The sequence below is a fragment of the Camellia sinensis genome, chromosome 11 (assembly GCF_055761805.1).
Source record: "Camellia sinensis isolate YWXY chromosome 11, ASM5576180v1, whole genome shotgun sequence".
Classification (NCBI taxonomy): domain Eukaryota; kingdom Viridiplantae; phylum Streptophyta; class Magnoliopsida; order Ericales; family Theaceae; genus Camellia; species Camellia sinensis.
In genome coordinates, this window is record NC_138971.1 from 83784577 (window position 1) to 83803838 (window position 19262).

Sequence of the window (19262 nt, forward strand, 5' to 3'; positions counted from 1 at the left end):
GGTCCGAAGGTCGTTTTGATGTGAATGAATGGACCAAAGGTCGTCCTGATATAAATGAATGGACCAAAGGTCGTCCTGATGTAAATGAATGGACCAAAGGTCGTTTTGACACATGTGAGTGGGCCGAAGGCCGTTTTGACATGAATGAGTAGGCCGAAGGCCGTTTTGACATGAACGAGTGGGCCACAGGCCGTTTTGACATGAATGAATGGGCCGAAGGCCATTTTGACAAAAATGAATGGGCCGAAGGCCGTTTCGACTTAAGTGAATGGGCCGAAGGCCGTTTTGCCATGAATGAAAACCCAAATGGGCCAAAGGCCAGAATGTTGGAACTACAGTTACTTGATTTGCATTTCGTATAGTCATATATATTTGCTAATTAGAAGTATGAATTGGGCCCAAGGCCGTTTGGAGCATGTTGTTCTACATATTGTGATGTAACTGTCATATTTGATATTATTATTCACTGGGCTTTCGCTCACGCTCATTCATGTGTTTGTAGGTGAGCCAAGAGAAGTCCAGACCCAGCCTCAGTGAAGTCTGTAGGGAGCAACTAAGGTTTTGAGAGAGTCAGCCCTTGTGTCTCACGCACGAGACCCGTCTTCGCCCTTTTGTTATATATTTACATTTTGTCAAGTTGGCGAAGTTTTGAATACGTCTGTATATAGTTTTCATGGGTTGACTTAGTTTGGATGATCCTATCTGTAATGAATTTTGTGAAACTGTACCTTTGATGTGGGTTATTAACATATCTGAGTATGGTTTGTTTGATGTGTATATAAGCACGGCTCTATGGACAAAGTTTTTAATTTTTGCTTCCGTTTGGCCCCTTTACTCTGACAAGTCTTCTTCTTGTTTCGGTCGGAGGCCGTAGGTAATCACAGGATTACTGGCCGGTCATGTCCTTAACCCATAGGGGCGGGTTCGGGTCGTGACAGAGTGGTATCAGAGCACGAGTTAATAACTCACACACTTGTCCAAAAGAGCAATAAGCGTCTAGATAAGATCTAGGATGCATTCATGTGATAAGTACGGGTTTGGAAGCATTGATTATATGCTTAAATGTTTTGTTATGAATAATTATATGTGTAAGTTGTGAACTACTGGCATTGCAAATTATCTTGAAATATGTGCTCCTTAGTGTATGCGTACTTGTGTACCTTTTGTATGAAATATAATGCAAGTTTAATCAGATGGTGAGAACCATAGGTGATTAGTTAGAGGAATCCTCTACTGCCAGACTGGACAGAATGGAAAGACTGATCCAAGAAATGGCAGAAGCTTTGAGACAGCAACAGGAGTGGCAACAACAGTGGCAGCAACCACACCCGCCACCTCCACCTCCAGCACCACCTGTGCCAGATAATCAAAATGATGATCGGATAATCGCCCTCACCAAGGAGTTTAAGAAGATGAAACCACCACAGTTCCATGGCGGACTAGACCCTCTAAAAGCCGAAGCTTGGGTGCTTGGGATCGAAAAACTGTTTGAAGTATTTCCGTGCTCGGATACACAGAAAGTGCTTCTAGCCACCTTTATGCTAGAAGACGAAGAGAGAAGAGGGTGGATGTTGATGAGGGAAAACCACAGGGATGTTGATTGGGCGAAATTTTTAGAGATATTCTATGACAAGTACTTTCCGCAGTGTGTCCGGGACAGGAAAGTGGCAGAGTTCATGGAACTCAAGCTGGACAGCATGACTGTAGCTGAGTATGAGGCCAAATTTACTGAGTTGGCCAGGTTCGCACCACACGTAATTGACACTGATTATAAGAAGGCAAGGCATTTTGAAGGTGGGCTCCGAAGTGACATCCTAGAGAGAGTGAATGTCCTGAAGTTGGAGACCTACATCGGGGTGCTTGATCGGGCCATCATATCAGAGGCTAATATAGCTAGACAAGCTAAGCCAACAACCGAATGGAAAGGTAACAAAAGACAAGGCTTCTTTTCGAAGAAAAAATTTTTGAAAAAGCAAAACACGGGCTCCTCGACTACTTCAAGTTCTTCCCGAGACACAGCTCCCATGTGCAACATTTGTAGCAAAAGGCACCGTGGAGTCTGTTACAGTGCATCGGGAGCCTGTTTTAAGTGTGAAAAACAAGGGCATATAGCCCGAGATTGTAATCAGAATAGTGGGAAGATAGCTGCTAGCTCCACTACATCGATCCCAAAGCCGGGAAACACTTTGAGATCTGTTACTACTGGGGATACAGTGAGACAGGGGAGAGTTTTTGCACTCATTCCGGGCGATACACGGAACGACAATGCCGTTGTCTCAGGTACTATTTCAATATGTAATCAGGATGCCTTTGTATTAATTGATTCTGGATCGACGCACTCATTTGTGACATATGCATTTGCATCTAGACTGAAAAGACCCCTAGAATTGTTGCCATATTTGTTATGTGTGTCTGCTCCATCGGGGGAATCTGTGTTATGTGACTATATATATCGGTTGTGTGACATGCATATTGAGGATGCTACCCTATTTGTAGATTTGTTGCCCTTAAACTTTAGACACTTCGATGTAATTTTGGGCATGGATTGGTTGACCAAATATTGTGCCACTATAGATTGTATGACAAAGAGGGTTGTGTTTAAACCCCCAGAACAGAAAGAGATTGTGTTTGTGGGAAATGGGGTAGTGCCTCCACCATATTTGATATCTGCAATGAAAGCATGTAAATTGATCAGGAAGGGGTGCCAGGGTTATTTGTGTTATGTATTGACTGAACAATCCGTGAATGTTGAATTGAATAATATTCCTATTGTTAGAGAATTTCCGGACGTGTTTCCGAATGAATTACTAGGGGAATTGGTAGACAGGGAGATAGAGTTTACTATTGAGACCGTGCCAGGCACCCAGCCTATTTCTAAAACCCCCTACAGAATGGCTACTGCCGAAATGAAAGAATTGAAGGAACAGTTGCAAGACCTTCTTGATAAAGGGTTTATCCGGCCTAGCACTTCGCCTTGGGGTGCACCAGTGTTATTTGTAAAGAAGAAGGATGGTACTTTGCGCCTGTGTATTGATTACCGGGAATTGAACAAGGTAACGATAAAGAACAAATATCCCTTACCCCGTATTGATGACTTATTTGATCAGTTGCAGGGATCACAGGTGTTTTCTAAGGTTGATTTGAGATCCGGGTATCATCAGCTGAAGGTTAAAGTAGAGGATGTTGAGAAAACCGCATTCAGAACGAGGTATGGTCATTTTGAGTTTCTTGTTATGCCATTTGGAGTGACTAATGCTCCGGCAGCATTTATGGACTTAATGAATAGAATTTTTAAAACCTACCTTGATGAGTTTGTTGTTGTCTTCATCGATGATATTTTAATATACTCTAAAGATAGACTTGAACATGAACATCATTTGAGGACTGTTCTACAAATACTTCGGGAAAGAAAACTATTTGCTAAATTAAAGAAATGTGAATTTTGGTTGGATGAGGTTGTTTTCTTAGGGCATGTGATTAACAAGGAAGGAATTTCGGTGGACCCGCAGAAAATAGAAGCAATTGTGAATTGGCCTACACCAACTAATGTGACAGAAGTTCGCAGTTTTATAGGTTTGGCTGGGTACTACAGGAGGTTTGTAAAGGACTTTTCGAAATTAGCTATGCCTCTTACCCAATTGACACGTAAAGGACAACCATTTGAGTGGAATAGTGAAAGAGAATCAGCCTTTCAGGAATTGAAGACAAGATTGACCACTGCACCAATTTTGACACTGCCTTCAGGTACGGAAAATTTTGTGATTTTCAGTGACACATCTTATAAGGGTTTGGGTTGTGTGTTAATGCAGAACGGAAAGGTTATTGCTTACGCCTCCCGACAGTTGAGACCACCTGAGAAGAACTATCCAACACATGACTTAGAATTGGCCGCAGTTGTTTTTGCCTTGAAAATTTGGCGGCATTATCTGTATGGGGCAAAGTGTGAAGTCTACACGGATCATAAGAGCCTGAAATACTTCTTCACGCAGAAGGAGTTGAATATGCGTCAGAGAAGATGGATAGAACTGATAAAAGACTACGACCTAGAGATTCAGTACCACCCCGGGAAAGCTAATACAGTGGCTGATGCCTTGAGCAGAAAATCAACAGGGAGTATGGCTTGTTTGCTTACTGAACAAAGGGAGATTTTGCAAGACTTTGAAAAGTCTGAAATTGAAGTGGTGGTATGTGAACAGGGCGGATTGATAGCCGCCATTACAGCCGAACCGGCAATTGTTGATGAAATCAAGCAGAAACAGAAAGAAGATGAGTTCCTCAGAAAGGCAATTGATGAATTTGAAGTAAGCCCAAAAGCAGAGTTTAGTGTCGAGAATGGAATGTTGAAATTTCGAAACCGAATATGTGTCCCAGATATTCCGGAGCTAAGGAAGAGGGTTTTAGATGAAGCTCACAGATCCGTATTTGCTATGCATCCGGGTAACAATAAAATGTATCGGGATTTGAAACAAACCTATTGGTGGCCTAAAATGAAGAAAGAGATTGCAGAATATGTGTCCAAGTGCCTCCAGTGTCAGCAAGTTAAGGCTGAACATCAGAAACCAGGCGGTCTACTTCAACCTTTCCCTATTCCTGAGTGGAAGTGGGAACATGTGACTATGGATTTTGTTGTTGGCCTACCTCGGACTTCTCGAGGTATGGATTCTGTTTGGGTTATAGTTGATAGACTAACTAAATCTGCACATTTTCTGCCTGTCAAAACTACATTTACTGCTTATAGATTGGCTATTATTTATGTTGATGAAATTGTCCGTTTACACGGGGTTCCGGTGTCCATTGTGTCAGATAGGAATCCGAAATTTGTATCTAGATTGTGGAAAAGTTTGCAGGAAGCTATGGGAACAGAACTAAGGTTCAGTACTGCATTCCACCCACAGACAGATGGCCAGTCAGAACGAACGATACAAACTTTGGAAGATATGCTTCGCATGTGTGCTTTGGATTTCCAGGGGAGTTGGGAAGATTACTTGCCACTTGCAGAATTTGCTTATAATAATAGCTTCCACTCTAGCATTGGTATGGCACCATACGAGGCTTTGTATGGTAGGAGGTGTAGATCACCTATTTGTTGGACAGAGGTCGGAGACAGAGCTTTGCTTGGGCCTGAAATCGTACAAGACACCTCTGAAAAGATCAAAACTATTCGGCAAAGGCTCAAAACAGCTCAAGACCAACAGAAGAATTATGTAGACGTTCGGAGAAGACCTCTTGAATATGAGGTCGGCGACCATATGTTCATCCGTGTTTCTCCGATGAAAGGCCAAGTCAGGTTTGGGAAAAAGGGCAAGTTGTCGCCTCGTTACATTGGGCCGTTTCAAATTTTGGAGAAACTTGGTCCAGTTGCTTATAGAGTTGCTTTGCCACCGGGATTCGAGCAAATCCATAACGTGTTTCATGTGTCGATGTTGAGGGGTTACCTCCGAGACCCGTTACATGTGATTGATTATCATCGGGTAGCTATTGATGAGAATATGGAATACGCTGAATGGCCAGAAAGAATCGTTGACCGACAAGTGAAAGAATTGAGAAATAGGTCCATCCCAATGGTGAAAGTTGAATGGAAGGAACACTATGGGACGGATGCTACGTGGGAAAAAGAGGAGGAAATGCGACTACGCTATCCACATTTGTTTCCCGACGAAGGTAAATTAAGTTTGGAGGACCAAACTTCCTAAAGGGGGGAAGACTGTGACATCCCTGTTCTGTATCATGCTAATTGGTCCTTAAGTTGTTTATGGTTATGTGTTTAGCATGGTTTTGTATGCCATTATGTAAAAATATGTGGTTTTGAATTTCTATCTGTTCACCGTAGGAATATCTGTTTGATTTTACCGCTTCGGAAATTAAATTGGAGGCCTTATCGGCCACAGAACCCGAAATTGATTACGCCGTTGTGATTGGCATAATTTTTAGAGCCTACGGTGAAATTTAATTGAAAATTGATTCGGGTTAGATTAAACCGATTAAATTGATGAATTAGAGCCCAACTACTTTATTATTATAATCTTGGCTTTAGTGGATTTTGTTGTCAAGCTTTAAACACTCAATCTCTCCCTCCCTAGCCTCATTTTGACTGATATTAAACTCAAAGAAGAGAAGAGAGGGCCGGTTGTAGAGAGATAAAGGGAGAGACTTGTGTAATTTGGGCTCAAGACTTGGGAATTTGAATATCTAGCTCAAGATTTGGCTAGAGCTTGAGGGTTGAAGCTCTTAAGTAAGTGAATTCATGGACTCTTGTTTGTAATTTGTAAGTTCAAAGTTGATAGAATGTTAAAGAGCATGTAATAAGTTGATTTTTGTTGAGTTTGAAGTCTTGGAACTCATGCATGTAAGAAATTACTTTGAATCTGCATGTTTGAGCTTGAAACACATGATTCATGTAGAGTTTTGGTTGAAACTCATGTTGTAATCGCCATTTGTACCATCTAAGTTGAGAATGATGAGCATCTCCCACATGCATGAACAAATCATGGGAGTATAAGTCTTGAATGTTTGAATTTGAGCATGTTGTTGATGGGTTTGAGATATTTTGGGACATGCATGTAGATAAATCATGAAATTGAGCTTCCTGGTGTTGTAATCTTGTATTAGTAGCATGTTAGCATGTGTAAATGTGTAATTTGAGCCATTGCATGCAAGTATTGTAGCTGGAAAACCGATTTGGAGCTCAAGAACACAATCTGGGAAACCCAGAATTTTGATGTCCGCTCGAGCGGGAAAATCGTGCTCCCAGCACTTTTGCAGAGTTGGATGTCCGCTCGAGCGGGACACCTCACGCTCGAGCGTGGAGTTTTGTCACGACCCCAAACCGCCCCTAGTAGTTTGGTGCCGTGATGGCCTGTAATCCGTAATTACCGAAGGCCAACTTTTCAAAAACTTAACACAATCAGAGTATGGATATAGGGGGCTCACAAATGCGGAAGCAATAAATCAATTACAAGTGGTCCATAAGAGCTGTGCGTAGATCAAAGCAATGCCAAACATTCCAATTAACTTTACAACTTAAATACAACAAGGTAAAATACATGTTACATCTTGATCAAAAGGCTTCTTGAGCCGACATATACAAAATACAGCTAATACAAGTCAAGAAGCATGATTTTCAAGATTTGCCGACATGCAAAACGGAGCATCGCCGACGTAAATACAAAAGTAAAGCCGGTATAAGCACGACTCCAAAACAAGCATCCAAAAACGATCTAGGCGTCGCCGCCGTCCTGCTCATCACCTACATATATATAGAGGGGTGAGTACAAAACTCAGTGAATGGTACTAAAAATAAAGGTTTTGCATGAATGTAGCCGAGGTCCTTCAAAACGAAACACATCAAAACTTTAACAAGACAAAGGATGAACCGTATTCATCAATCAATTATTACAAGTAACCAAAGATGTTTACTGACATAGGCAAAACAAGGGATAAACCGTATTCATCATTCAAGTATCATAACATCGGCGAAGCAAGGGATGAACCGTATTCATCATTCAAGTATCATAACATCGGCGAAGCAAGGGATGAACCGTATTCATCATTCAAGTATCATAACATCGGCGAAGCAAGGGATGAACCGTATTCATCATTCAAGTATCATAACATCGGCGAAGCAAGGGATGAACTGTATTCATCATTCAAGTATCAAGGGCTGTACGATCCGTAATCGTTTAGTCAAAAGTATTGCGAAAGTTTAGAGTCCTCCAATACAAGGGACTTGTGTTACTTAGGCCCGTAGCCCGATTTAACAAGGACCGTATCCTTTATACTTAGTACTGCGAAAGTTTAGAGTCCTCCAGCACAAGGGACTTGTGTTACTTAGGCCCGTAGCCCGATTTAACAAGGACCGTATCCTTTATACTAAGTACTGCGAAAGTTTAGAGTCCTCCAGCACAAGGGACTTGTGTTACTTAGGCCCGTAGCCCGATTTAACAAGGACCGTATCCTTTATACTTAGTACTGCGAAAGTTTAGAGTCCTCCAGCACAAGGGACTTGTGTTACTTAGGCCCGTAGCCCGATTTAACAAGGACCGTATCCTTTATACTTAGTACTGCGAAAGTTTAGAGTCCTCCAGCACAAGGGACTTGTGTTACTTAGGCCCGTAGCCCGATTTAACAAGGACCATATCCTTTATACTTAGTACTGCGAAAGTTTAGAGTCCTCCAACACAAGGGACTTTCCGAGGGTAACAATCAAACAAGGCCATTTATTCATGCTTAGCAAATACCACGTCAAAACAAACAAAACAAGATTTATCAAAAGCAAGTGTAACATAGCTTTATTAGAAATACCACTCACCTAGTTCTTCAGGTGTAGACTCAAAGCAAATATCAAGGACCTACAATCACATGGCAAGTCACATTCTCAAAGCAAGCTCTATATACATGCAAATGATCTCGGCTTTCTTGCCAGATCCAAGTCAAAGACAAAGCAAAACAAGCTGGGAGCTTAAACACTGCTCCCGTTTCTCGAAAACACACTGGGTACCGTCCAGGACTAAGCCGAGGTCCCGCTAAACAAAGTCAGGAAAACCTGGGTTTTCCTTTGAAGATTATGAAGAACATAATCATTTGAAAGATGGATGCAGCTCACAACTTGTTATAAAAATCCGAGTTTTCATGCCAAGGGTTCAAATATATATGGACCTGGGTACCCATTCAAGAAAGTCATGCAAGAACAAACACAAAACATGGTTTTCGTTCTAAACCTTTCGATCAAAATGAGACCTTTTTCAAGAACACATGGAAAACCATTTTCTCTTTCCAAAACCAACTTCAAAACGATGCATGACATGCAGGACAAATCCGATCATGCAATGCAGCTAGATATTCAGCAAGAATAACCAAAGGAGATCAAGATTCTAACCTCAAGACTCGGATCTAACGGTTCAAGCCACAAAGATCAAGCTTGGAAGGCTACTCTCACTCAAGAACTCTTCTTCCTCCTTTCTAGAGCTTCTCTCTCTAAAACAAAGATTTGAGACAAGGAAATGATGTGTTTCAAGGTCTGCCGGCTGTCTTAACAATCAGCTCGGACACGTGGCGTTATCGGATTGGTTCAGCTCCAAAAAGGTGATTGATAGACAAGACAAGTCTCTGACAAATCGTATGCAGCAAGCTCGGGTAAGACACATCGGCAAAGAGATGACATCGGCTCAAAACAAGGATCCAGCAACAGGATAGAAAGACATCGGCTAGGGAGGACGACTCTCGACTAAGTTGTGCCACACCTTGGCCGGGGTGTGCCACATCTTGGCCTAGGCCATACCTGCCTGCGGATAAGGTTCAAGTGCAAAACATCTCGGCAATGAATGCCCGAGGTGAAGATGGGGTTGAACAAGATCTCAAGATAGTTCTAAGTACAAGGTTCAAAGGCGGACTAAGCTCAAGATGACCTCGGCTACGCACATACACACTAAGCAAGGTACAAAATCATGCAAGCAACTTAAGCAAATCAAGGCAAGATAAAACCTTCAAATTAACATAACAAGCAAGACCATGCAAGAATGTATGCGAGTATGACAAGAGTAAGGTGAGGGTTGTTACAAGTTTTGTAGACAGGCCTTCAGCTCGAGCGCTCTATTCCACGCTCGAGCGCATTTTTCATGCAACCAGTACTTTTGCAGGCCTTAAGGGTCCGCTCGAGCGGGTAAGTACACGCTCGAGCGGGGACCCTAATTTCTGGAATTTTGTTCATGCGTTCTGTGTTTCGTTTTCCGTTCTCTTTCACTTGTAATCACTCTTAGGCGTGTGTTAAACATTATAAATGAGTTACTGAGATAAGAATAAAACCTAAAGAGGAATATGTGAATTAAGGGACGGATTGAATTGTTAATGACCCTTTTGTGTGCATGGAATGTGTAGGGTCAAGCTCCAGGGCGAATCCACAAGCCGACCACTGTGAGTAATATCAATATTTGAAAGCTTGTCAATGTCCAATTGTTTATTCCCTTATAAACTTTATGAGTTGTTAATTGGGATTGTGGACAAAAGTCTGACAGAAATAAATGAATGGACCGAAGGTCGTTTTGATGTGAATGAATGGACCAAAGGTCGTTTAGATATAAATGAATGGACCGAAGGTCGTTTTGATGTGAATGAATGGACCAAAGGTCGTCCTGATATAAATGAATGGACCAAAGGTCGTCCTGATGTAAATGAATGGACCAAAGGTCTTTTTGACACATGTGAGTGGGCCGAAGGCCGTTTTGACATGAATGAGTAGGCCGAAGGCCGTTTTGACATGAACGAGTGGGCCACAGGCCGTTTTGACATGAATGAATGGGCCGAAGGCCATTTTGACAAAAATGAATGGGCCGAAGGCCGTTTCGACTTAAGTGAATGGGCCGAAGGCAGTTTTGCCATGAATGGAAACCCAAATGGGCCAAAGGCCAGAATGTTGGAACTACAATTACTTGATTTGCATTTCGTATAGTCATATATATTTGCTAATTAGAAGTATGAATTGGTCCCAAGGCCGTTTGGAGCATGTTGTTCTACATATTGTGATGTAACTGTCATATTTGATATTATTCACTGGGCTTTCGCTCACGCTCATTCATGTGTTTGTAGGTGAGCCAAGAGAAGTCCAGACCCAGCCTCAGTGAAGTCTGTAGGGAGCAACTAAGGTTTTGAGAGAGTCAGCCCTTGTGTCTCACGCACGAGACCTGTCTTCGCCCTTTTGTTATATATTTACATTTTGTCAAGTTGGCGAAGTTTTGAATACGTCTGTATATAGTTTTCATGGGTTGACTTAGTTTGGATGATCCTATCTGTAATGAATTTTGTGAAACTGTACCTTTGATGTGGGTTATTAACGTATCTAAGTATGGTTTGTTTGATGTGCATATAAGCACGGCTCTATGGACAAAGTTTTTAATTTTTGCTTCCGTTTGGCCCCTTTACTCTGACAAGTCTTCTTCTTGTTTCGGTCGGAGGCCGTAGGTAATCACAGGATTACTGGCCGGTCATGTCCTTAACCCATAGGGGCGGGTTCGGGTCGTGACAATTACTTAATAAATTCCCAAGAAATTCTCAATAAATTACTTAATAAATTCTCAATAAATTACCTAGTAAAATTTTGACTAGCTTCTCAATAAATTGCTAGTAATTTACTGAGAATTTCCTGGGTAATTTACTGGGAATTTGCTGAGTACTTTATTGAGAATTTGCTTGTAATAGGCTCAGAATTGACAGAGAATTTACTGAGTAATTTACCGTGAAATTACGAGTAATTTAATTAGTAATTTATTGACAATTTACTGGGAATTTACTAAAAATTTACTGAGTAATTTACTAAGTAATATACTTAGAATTTACAAAGAATTTTCAAATAATTTACTGAGTAATTTACTGAGAATTTTGCTTGGAATTTACATGGAATTTACTGAGTAATTTACTGAGAATTTATTAAGAATTTACTGAGAAATTTACTTGAAATTTACGGAGTAATTTACTGAGAATTTACTAAGAATTTGCTGGGAATTTGCTGAGAATTTGTTGAAAATTTCTGAAAATTTACAAAGTAATTTACTCAGAATTTAATGAGAATTTTCTAAGAATTAACTAATTAATTTATTGAGTAATTTACTAAGTAATTATTGAGAATTTACTGAGAATTTACAAAATAATTTACTAAGAATTTTCTGAAAATTTATTGAGTAATTTACTAAGAATTTACTGGTAATTTCCTGAATAATTTGCTGAGAATTTACTGGCAATTTGTTGAGAATTTACTGAGTAATTTACGGAGTAATTTATTGAGAATTTACTCGGAATTTACTGAGTAATTTACTGAGAATTTACTTTAAATTTACTAAGAATTTACTTAGTAATTTATTGAGTAACTTAGTCAGAATTTATTGAGAATTTTCTGGGAATTTACTAAGTAATTTAGTAAGAATTTACTAAGAATTTATGGGAAATTTACTAAGTAATTTAATGAGAATTTACTGAGTAATTTATTGAGAATTTACTGGGAATTTTATTGAGAATTTAATTGGAATTTACTGACTGATTTACTAAGTAATATACCGAGAATTTACTTAAAATTTACTGAGTAATTTACTGAGAATTTACTGAGGGTTTCATGAAAATCTACTAAGTAATTTACTTAGAATTTACTAAGTAACTTTCTGATAGTTTACTTGAAATTTACTGAGTACTTTACTTATAATTTACTGGTAATTTATGGACTATATATTAAGTAATTTACTTGGAATTTACTGAGTAATCTAATGAGTAATTTACTGGGAATTTACTGGTAATTTACTCAGTTATTTACTGAAAATTTACTGGTAATACACTAAATAGTTTACTGAGAATTTTCTGAGAATTTATTGAGAATTTAGTGAGTAATTTACTAGGAATTTACAGAGAATTTCTTGGGAATTTACTGAGTAATTTACAGAGAATTTACTGGTAATTTACTAAGAATATAGTAGGAATTTATTGAGAATTTACTGTGAATTTACTGATTAATTTATGAAGGAATTTACTGAGAATTTATTTTGAATTTACTGAGAATTTGTTAAGAATTTACTGTGTAATTTACTGAAAATTTATTTAGAATTTACTGGGAATTTACTAAGTAATTTACTAAGAATTTATTAGGGATTTACTATGCAATTTACTGAGTAATTTTCTAAGTAATTACTTAGAATTTACTAAGAATTCATAAAATAATTTATTGAGGGGAATTTACTGAGAATTTATTTGGAAATTTACTTGGAATTTGCGAAGAATTTAATGGGAATTTACTGCGTAATTTACTGAGGATTTATTGAGTTATTTACTGAGAATTTACTTAGAATTTAATGAGTAATTTACTGAGAATTGACCAAAAATTTACTGGGAATTTATTGAGTAATTTACTTAGAATTTACTGGGAATTTACTGAGTGGTTTACTGAGTAATTTACTGCAAATTTACTGGGAATTTACTGAGTAATTTATTGAGAATTTACTAAGAATTTACTTGGAAATTTACTGAGAATTTACTAGGAATTTACTAAGTAATTTGCTGAGAATTTACAAAGTAATTTACCGAGTAATTTACAAGGAATTTACAGAGTATTTATTGTGAAATTTGTTGTGAATTTACAGAGGATTTACTAATTAATTTACTAAGAATTAGGGAATTTACAGAGAATTTACTGGGAGTTTACAGAGTAATTTACTTAGAATTTACAGAGTAATTTACTGAGAATTTACTAGGAGTTTACTAAGAATTTACTCAGTAATTTAATAAAAATTTATTGATAATTTACTGAGTAATTTTTTTAGAATTTACTGGGAATTTATTGAGAATTTACTAAGTAATTTACGGAGAATTTACTGAGAATTTATTAAGTAATTTACTAAGAACTTACTGGGAATTTACTGAGTAATTTGCTCAGATTTTACTGAGTAATTACTGAGAATTTACATTTATTTTTCTAAGTAATTTACTGAGCAATTTACTGAGTAATTTACAGAGAATTTACTGGTATTTTATAGAGTAATTTATTGAGTAATGTACTAAGTAATTTACTGAGAATTTAGTGAGCAATTTTCTAAGAATTTACTGAGTAATTTACCGAGAATTTACTGGGAATTTACTGAGTAGTTTACTGAGAATTTGCTGAGTAATTTAATGAAAATTTACTAGGACTTCACTAGGTAATGTACTGAGAATTTACACGAAATTTATGGAGTAATTTAGTTAGAATTTACAGAGAATTTATGGAAAATTTACTGATAATTTACGGGAAATTTATTGATAATTTACAAGGAATTTACTGAGCAATTTACAGAGAATTGCTGAGATTTTACTGGGAATTTATTGAGTAATTTATTAAGAATTTACTGCAAATTTACTGAGTAATTTTCTAAAAATTTATTTGGAATTTACTGAGTGATTTACTGAATAATTTACTGAGAATTTACTAGGAATTTACAGTGTAATTTGCTAAGTAATTTACTGAGAATTTACTCAGAATTTATTAAATAATGTACTAAGTAGTTTACTAAGAATTTATTTTGAATTTACTATGTAATTTGTTGAAAATTTACTGAGTAATAATTTACTGAGAATTTATTACGAAATGTACTGAGAATTTATAGGAAATTTACTAAGAGTTTACTGAGTAATTTAATGAGATTTTACAGAGTAATTTACTGAGAATTCACTGAGAATTTATTGGGAATTTACTGAGAATTTGCTGAGTAATTTAATGAGAATTTATTGAATAAATTACAGAGAATGTACTGAGTAATTTGCTGAGAATTTACTCAGTAATTTACTGAGAATTTACTGAGAATAAACTAAATAATTTACTGAGCTAGTTACCGAGAATTTGCTGAATAAGGTGCTGTGAATTTACAGAGTAATTTACTGAATAATTTACTAAATAATTTACTATGTAAATTATTGAGAATTTACTGTGTAATTGATTCAGAATTTACTGAGTAATTTACTGAAAATTTACTAAGGAACTTATTGAGAATTTACTGCGTAATCTACTTAGAATTTACTGAGAAATTACTGAATCATTTACTGAGAATTTAGTTAGAATTTACTAGGAATTTACTGAGTAATTTATTGAGTAATATACTGGGAATTTACTGAGAATTTACTAAGTAATTTACTAAATAATGTACTGAGTAATTTACTGATAAATTTACTAAAAAATTACTAAGTACTTTACTGAGAGTTTACTAAAAATTTACTAAGTTACTGTGTAATTTACTGGAAATTTACTGGAAATTTACTAAGTAATTTACTGAGAATTTACAGAGTAATTTTTTGAGAATTTACTGGGAATTTACTGAATAATTTACTTAGAATTTACTAGGAATTTATTGAGTAATTTACTGAGAATATACTGAGTAATTTACTTACAATTTACTAGGAATTTACTGATTATTTACTGAGAATTTATTGGTAATTTACTCAGAAATTTCATGAGAATTTACTGAGAATATACTATATAATTTTCTGAGAATTTACTTAGTAATTTACTGAGTAATTTACAAAGTAATGTATTGAGTAATTTTCTAAGTAATTTACTGAGAATTTACTAAGTAATTTACTAGAATTTACTTAGTAATTTACTAACTAATTTACTGAGAATTTACTTAAAATTTACTTACGATTTATAGGGAATTTACTGAATAATTTACTGAGAACTTACTTGAAATTTACTTAGTAATTTAATGAGAATTTACAGGAAATTAACTGAGTAATTTACTAAGAATTTACTGGGAATTTATTGAGAATTTACTGGGAGTTTACTAAGTAATTCACGAAAATTTACTGAGTAATTTACAAAGAATTTACTAGGAATTTACTGAGTAATTTGCGGAGTAATTTACTGGGAATTTACTAAGTAATTTGCTAAGAATTTACTGAGTAATTTATTGGAAATTTTCTAAGTAATTTACTGGATAATGTACTGAGTAATTTACTGAAAATTAACTGAGTAATATACTGAGACTTTACTAGGAATTTACTGAGTAAGTTGCTGAGAATTTACCAATTAATGTACTGAGGATTTATTAAGTAATATACTAAGTAATTTACTAAGAATTTACTATGTATTCACTAAGTAATTTATTGAGAATTTACTGAGTAATTTATTCAGAATTTACTAGCAATTTATTGAGAATTTACTTAGTAATTTACTGAGTAATTTTTTGAGAATTTACTTAGTAATTTACTAAGAATCTGTTGAGTAATTTACTTAGATTTTACTAGAGATTTACTGAGAATTTACTGGGAATTTATTGAGTGATTTACTTGGGAATTTATTGAGTGATTCACTTAGGAATTTACTGAGTAATTTACAGAGAATTTACTGAGTCATTTATGGAGAATTTAATTGAAATTTACTGAGTAATTTGCTGAGAATTTATTGGGAATTTACTAAGTACTTTATTGAGTAATGTACTCAATAATTTACTGAGTAATTTGCTAAGAATTTATTGGTAATTTACTGAGTAATTTACTGAGAATTCACTGACTAATTTGCTGAGAATTTACTAAGTAATTTTGTGATAACCCTGGTTCGTATTATGCTAATTAATCTTAATTGTGATTGTAATTATGTGTTTGATATGATTTTGAGTGCCATTTATATGAATATATGTGGTTTTGAATTTCTATTTGTTCACCGTAGGAATAACTGTTCAACTTACTGTTATAAACTGAAAATTGAAGGCCTTATCGGCCGCAGAAACCGAAATTGATTACACCTTTGTGATTAGCGTAGTTTTTAGAGCCTACAGTGAAATTTAATTGAAAATTGATTCGGATCAAAATAATTAAATTCAGAATGATTAATTAGAGTGTCATTACTTAAACTTAATCAATATGATTAAGCAAGCCTATAAATAGGCCAATACACTTAAGTCCCTCATTTGGTGAACTCAAAATCTGAAATGTGCTCTAGAGAGAGAGAGAGGGAGAGACGGCTCTAGAGAGAGAGAGGGGCTCAAATTATAAATGTTGGCTCAAAGCTTGAAGATTGGAAGCTAAACTTAAAGATCTAGCTAGAATTTGGGTGATTGGAGCCCCTAGGTGAGTAATTGAACATGAATTCATAACTTTGAGTTTGTAATTCTGTGAAATCAAAGTTAGATTGTGATCAAAAAGTGTAATTTGAGTTGTATAAAAAGTTAGATGCATGAATTAAGCTAAGCTTGATAAATTTGAAATCAATGGATGCATGCATGTAAGGATTGACCATAATTTTGCATGTTTAGATGTAAGACATGTTGATCATGTTGTGTTGAAGCTTGTTTGATACATGCATGCAAGAATTTCCACATATTGGAGCTTAATTCCAAGCTTTGAAGCTTGTTCATACTAATTACAAACATGGTTTGTATATATATATAAAATGTATGGTTTGAAAGGTGTTAAACCCATGGAATTTTGAGCTATGGTTGCAAGTCATCTTTAAATGTGTGTTTTGGGAGTGTACCTGTATATTTGCATGTGTTGTACATAAATTGGACCTTTGGAGGTCGAGTTTGAACTTCAAGAACAGTTCTGGAAAATCCAAAATTCAGCATGTCCGCTCGAGCAAGGAAAGCGCCGCTCGAGTGTGAAATGCAAGCTCCCAGAACTTTTTGCAGACATGGATGTCTGCTCGAGCGGGGAGATTCACGCTCGAGCGGGGAGCCATGTAGTGTGACTTTCAGCTCGAGCGCCTGACTTCATGCTCGAGCGTAAAAATGAGGCAACTAGTATTTTTGCAGACCATGAGGGTCCGCTCGAGTAGCGGAACCCACGCTCGAGCGAGGACGACTGTTTCAGAAAATTTGTAAAGGTGTTCTGTGTTTCATTTTCAGCTCTCTTTCACTTCTAAGTACTCTTAGGCATGCATTGAGCATTATGAATGAATTAAAAGAATAAGAAAGAAGCCTAAGAGGGATGTTTGAATTAAGAACGGATTGAATCGTTTGTGACCCATATGTGTTATGTAATGTGTAGGGTCGAGCTCAAGGGTGAATCCACCGGCAGAACACTGTGAGTAATATCTCAATAAAGATTTTGAAATATGTTATTTGTCTAATTGCCTACTTCCATGTAAGTCTTATAAGTTGTTAAATTGAATTGGGGACAAATATCTGTTATGCCATATGAATTGGGCCAAAGGCCGTCTCACATTAATGAAAGAATGAATGGGCCAAAGGCCGTATGACATGAATGAATGGGCCAAAGGCCGTCTGACATGAATGAAAGAATGAATGGGCCGAAGGCCGTATGACATGAATGATTGGGCCAAAGGCCGTCGGACAGGAACGATTAGGCTAAAGGTCATCAAATATGAATGAATTGGGCCCAAGGCCGTTTGATGTGTTTGGAACCGCAATCACTTGACCTATATATATATATACTAGATAGAAATATAAATTGGGCCCAAGACCGTCTAACGTATGTTGTTCTAAATACTGTTCATGTATCTTCTTTATTTGATATTATTCACTGGGCTTTTGCTCACGCTCATTCATGTGTCTGTAGGTGACCCAAGGGAGGTCCAAACCCAGCCTCAATGAAGTTTGTGTGAAATGGTTAAGGTTTTGGAGAGTCAGCCCAAACGTCTCATGCACGAGACTGGTCTTCGCCTCTTTTGTTCTTCTGATATGGTTTGGTTATATTGGTGAAAACATTGGATTACTTTTGTACATAAACTTTGGGTTTGACTGACTTAGACTTGAATGATCATGTATGTACAGAACCTTGTGTTATTACATATTCTGATGTGAGTTATTAACATGTATATGTATGGATCGTTATGATGTGCCATGCAAGCACGGCTCTATGGACAAAGTTTTGAATTTGCTTTTGTTTGGCCCCTTTACTCTAATGAGTTATGTCTTGTTTGGTTTGAGGTCGTAGGTAATCCCTTGATTACTGGCCGATTATGTCCTTAACCCATACGGGTGGGTTCGGGTCATGACAAATTTACTGAGCAATTTACTGAGTAATTTACTGGGAATTTATTGAGTAATTTACTTCGTAATAGTAATGTACTAAGTAATTTATTGAGAATTTACTGGGCAATTTACCAAGTAATTTACTATGCAATTTACTGAGAATTTACTGAGTAATTTGCTAAAAATTTACAAGAAATTTACTGAGTAATGTACTGTGTAATTTACGGAGAATTTACTTAGCAATTTACTGAAAATTTACTAAGTAATTTAGTTAGAATTTACTAAGAATTTATGGGAAATTTACTGAGTAATTTAATTAGAATTTACTAAGTAATTTACTGAGAATTTACTAAGAATTTACTTCATAATCTACTTAGAATTTATTGAGAAATTATTGAGTAATTTATTGAGAATTTACTTGGAATTTACTGAGTAATTTCTGAGTAATATACTGAGAATTTACTAGTAATTTACTGGGAATTTACTGAGTAATTTACTGATAAATTTACTAGGAGTTTACTAAGTACTTTACTGAGAATTTACTGAAAATTTACTAAGTTATTGAGTAATTTACTGAGTAATGTATTAAGTAATTTATTGAGAATTTATAGAGTAATTTTCTAAGAATTTAATGAGAATTTACTGAAAATTTATTGAGTAAATTACTGAGAATTTACTGATTATTTACTGAGAATTTACTAGAAATGTACTGGTAATTTACTCAAAAATTTACTGAGAATATACTATATAATTTACTGAGAATTTACTAAGAATATACTATATAATTTACTGAGAATTTAGTGAATAATTTACTGAGAATTTATTGAGAAT